Raw genomic sequence first — 4690 nt, 5'->3', positions numbered from 1 at the left:
ACAAAAATTGCAGTACAGGTTTATTGTACAAGTATTGACATCTATGGGTGATTATCGCTAATAATGTGATTAAAGTAATAGATGCTGTAATAATATTTTGAGTTTGAATTTACGCATTAAGTGATAAATTCGTTCAACTTCTTTCGTAACATGGTCTCTTCAAAACACTCCAGCAAGTGTACATTATTTCTAAATACGAATGAGGAGCTAGTGAAGTTAATGAGTATTCATTGAGTTCAACATCAGAAAAGTTGTTCACAGTTTAGTATTGGAAGTGAGATTTATTGCATTTCAGCAGTTACTTGAACAATTAGCAAGGAAATTCTATAAGTAAGTTTAAAATTTTCTGGAGAGCCAACGAAAGTAGATCTTCCTAAAAATACTAAACGATTGGTGGGGAATTTTCGTGTTTATATGTTTCCTGTAAGAGTCGCCCCCAGTGGCTTAGCGATAAGTCTGAAGGCTTTTAACGCTAAAACCCAGGTTTCGATACCAGTGGTGGGCACAGCACAGATAGCCCATTGTGTAGCTTTATGTTGAACAGCAAATAAACCTGTAAGAGTATATAACTATTTCATATAAAAACAAACACAAAACAGAGGGAAATTAAATGTTTCATTACCATTTAAAAAACAGAAATTTAATATATTGTTGCGTCAGCGAGGTCACGTGACTAGTGTCACGCCACCTATTTTCTAGAAATATCCTGTTTCTTCGTGAATGCCCTAGCATTTACTAGATATATGTTTGTCTGGTATATATATAAGACGCTCACAACGTGACGAGACAATGAGTAGGTAGTGAGTAATTGAACTGCAGTCAGAGAGTACTGTTGAAATTAACGTTCGTTATAGCGTTTGTTATAGCGCGACTGTTGACATTAAGTGTATCGTAAAGTTGTATTCGGAAAGAATAAACCAGTTTTATTAAGAAAGGACTTGTGTCGCTAAAGTTTCGTAGGAACGAAGTTACGGAAAATCAACTAACGACCGGAGACGTAACAATATAAAATAACTACATGGTATGATAACACATTGTCAAAATGACAATAAAAAGTATAACGATAATTATGATGACTAACATTGTTTATTTATAACATAAACATAAACGTTTCGGAATTATACATATTCCATCTTCAGTATCTAAATCACAAAATATATATAATTACACTCAATATATATGATTACACCATCTCTAAGTAAATAACTAAAATACATTGCTTCATTAACGATAACTTAATCAAACTAAAACACATAAAAAGTAGAGGAATAACAACAAAAATACTGTACATATTAAAGAATGTGCAATTTAAATGAAGACTGGGTGTTGCTGTAAGATTTTAAAGCTGTCAATTTGCGTAAGGAGTCCAGTAAACGTCTTTTTCACTAGATAAATTTGAACATGCTTATTAAACAGATCTTACAATCTGTGTTCCACATACCTTAACGTAAACTCAGAATAGTATCCTTTCATATATGATACTATAAAACGTAACTGCTACCCACAACATTTAATATAAAAATTATATAACTTTCTAACTAAGAAACTCACAAATCCACCTAGACTACCAATCGTATCCAAACTCGTTATATACTCTTGTCTTCCATACATTGGCAAACAAAGCTTAACTTAAAAAAAGCCAAATTAAACGCATAATTAATCGGTACTACCCCCAATTTGAATTCAGATTAGTTTTTAAATCTACATCACGCATACAGGACTTTTTCCGTACTAATTAAAGACCTTCTCTTAATTTCTCTTTGTTCGTGGCTTGTATGTCTTTACACGCATATAGACTGTAAGGTCTCCTATATTGGCAAAACCAAACGCCATCTAATACTTAGAACCAATGAATATCTGTGAATTGCCATGAAAACACAAAACAAAGTTGAGTAACCCCTGTGTTTCCTCTATACACCAACATAGTGAAGAGACAGGACATGGACTTAGCCTATCAAATTTCAGTATCCTTTGGAAGGCCAACATCTGGAATTACCGATTACAAATACACACACACACACACTCCTTCTCTCTTGGTCCGGCATGGCCAGGTGGTTAGGGTGCTCGACTCGCAATGTGAGAGTCGCAGTTTCGAATCCCAGTCCCACCAAACATGCTCGCCCTTTCATGTTATATGCGACAGTCAATCCCACTGTTCATTGGTAATATAGTAGCTCAAGAGTTGCTTTCTCTCTGGTCTTTCACTGCTAAATTAGGGATGGCTGGTGCAGATAGCCCTCGTGTAGCTTTGCGCGAAATTCAAAGCAAACCGATTTTGTTATAAATAAACAATGTTGTTCATCTTAAATATCATTATCTTTTTTTATTGTAAAACTTTGTTTTCATTTGAACATATCGTTTGTTAACTGTCAAAATGGTTCACAAACAATCAAAGAAAATCTTGCTAGACGAACAGATTCGTTATAAGCATTTTTCTTGTATAAATTAAACAAATTTTAAAAAGTTTCTCACGTTAAAATATTTAGCATTTTAGAAAATATCCAAAGAAGTCTTCAGCAAAGGAATCGAAAGCTCGCCAAAGTATGTTTTTACTTCAGAAAAAGTCGGAAATTCAATATGACTTTATGGAAAATCATATAATGAAGAAACAAATTCAAATGAAGGTGACGCCACTGCTGCAGCTTGTATCAAGTGCAATGGCACGGAAGATAAGGTTTTATGTCACGAATATTATTTTATGATGTCAGTGAATGGTACATTGGTACTGAGAGGCCTTTATGTTATCTTCTGAATCTGAGTGTAATGCAAGTATCATCTTAGGCTCTGTCTTTATGATTTCTACAACTCTTACTCAAGTTTGAGAATGCATATTGTAAAATGTAATATTGCCAATGTATTGGTAATTATTCAATTAGTAACAACAGTAATACTGCTAGTAATACTATTACTAAATTACTATATACTATAAATTAATATACTATATAGTGCTAAATAATATTTTTGTTGGGATTCGTGAAGTAACTTAGGAAGTACCTCAAGTTCAAGTACTTGAAGTAGTTTAAAACAGTGTTTTAGATTTTTTTAGTTATTGTAGGTCATGTTTTTTGTGTTTTTTTTAAATTTAGGCGTTTGTATTGCTTTTGAGTAGATGGAGTTTTTACGTCACGTGATGAGCTTATTCGAGTTAATGACAAGGAACATGATTTTTTTTTAATTTAGGAAACGTTTACACAATATAGAATGTGAGTTAAGTGAGATTAGAAGCGATTGTTGATTGTCTAGTGAATCTGTTACAGTAGTTGATTGATTAGTAAGTTTGCAAGTTTATTAGTCCGTTTTTAAATTACTTCAGTTTGGTTAATATTGAGTTTGTTTCGAATAAGGAATGGAGGTACCAGAAAACAAGTGCCCTAGACTGCAGTGTAGATATAATTACAAGAAAATTAGGAACTTAAGCAAGTTAATACTGTTTAGCATTATTTGTTAAGTTAGGCTTATCATTGATTCGTGAAACCATATTAAAGTGGACTGGTCTTTGCATTATGTTTTACTGAATAATCCAAAAGAACTTGTCTTCATAGAACTTATAAGAAACAGTTACATCATTATATATGTTATTAGTACTAGTAAGTAGTATATGGCTGGGGAACAGCTGGGTGCAAGTGAACATTGCTCTATTAGGTTCAATGTTTTGCTGCATATGGAGATAAAGAATAATGATATTTTGGTTACAAATTTCAAAAAAGCAAATTTTGAAGGGATGCGACAAGAGCTATTTGTTGTGAATTGGGCAGCTGAGTTATTTGGAGACACTGATCAGATGTGGAAAATTTTTAAAGATAAATTTTTAAATATTCAATGTAAACATATTCCTAATAGAAAGAAAAGGTTAGCTAGAAGTAAAAAACCAGGTTGGATCACAAAGAGTTTAAGAAATAAAATTAAAAAAAAGCATAAGAAATTTAAATTGACCGGTATGACAGGAGACTTAGAAGATTATAGAAGATCAAGAAAGTTGGTGAAACATGAAATTGGGACATCAGAAAGGATGTACGAGATTGGCTGAAAATGTAAAAATTAACAGTAAGGATTTCTTTAAATACATTAAGGGGAAACAAAATGTTAGGATAGGACCCTTGAGGGATGATAAAGGAGGGCTAGTATGAGATGGCTGGCTTATTAAATTTTACTTTTTCTTTGTTTTTTTATGAATGAAGATTTAAGCAGTATTCCACATCTTGATCAGTTGATAAATGGAAACAAGATCAAACAGGATAACTGCATTAATTCTGAGCTGGTTAAGAAAAAATTGGGAAGTTTAAAAAATGTTGAGGCTTCTGGGCCAGATAATATTTCCCCAAAGGTTTTGAAGGAGGTTAAAGATTGGATATGTGAGCCATTTGCTACTATTTTTTCTAAGTCCTTGAATAGTGGGCAGGTACCAGAGGACTGGAAGTTAGCTAATGTAACTCCTCTTTTCAAGGGAGGTGATAAAAACTGTCCCAGTAATTAATGACCCATTAATCTTACATCAGCGATGGGAAAAATTTTGGAAAGTCTGTTAAAAGATGCTTTGCAAAGTCATTTAACAAAGTTTAGAATTGTATTGTATAGTGAACATGGTTTTACTAAGGGAAAAGCTTGCCTTACAAATTTTTTAACATTCTGTCTATGTAGATGAGGGTAAGTGTGTAGATTTGGTGTATCTGGATTTTCAGAAAGCATTTGA

At 32.9% G+C, this 4690-nt stretch overlaps 1 protein-coding gene across 5 annotated transcripts in view; it reads left to right on the top strand.

Moving 5' to 3' along the window:
* The first annotated feature begins 2636 nt into the window (after window positions 1-2636).
* Window positions 2637-4690, top strand: part of LOC106470859 (cyclic AMP-dependent transcription factor ATF-1-like) — a 17392-nt gene continuing 15338 nt past the window's right edge. The window contains exon 1 of one of the 5 annotated variants that reach the window (XM_013931437.2): window positions 2637-2765. The gene's annotated coding sequence lies outside the window, so the exon portion shown is untranslated. Of the gene's footprint in view, window positions 2766-2822; window positions 2841-3132; window positions 3272-3401; window positions 3421-4690 lie in introns of those variants that run through there. The other 4 variants (XM_022399503.1, XM_013931438.2, XM_022399501.1 and 1 more) reach the window with 4 other exon arrangements.

This window comes from Limulus polyphemus, unplaced genomic scaffold (assembly GCF_000517525.1).
Source record: "Limulus polyphemus unplaced genomic scaffold, Limulus_polyphemus-2.1.2 Scaffold4255, whole genome shotgun sequence".
NCBI lineage: Eukaryota > Metazoa > Arthropoda > Merostomata > Xiphosura > Limulidae > Limulus > Limulus polyphemus.
The sequence above is the reverse complement of the archived record's forward strand: the minus strand, read 5'-3'. Positions and strand labels throughout refer to the sequence as shown.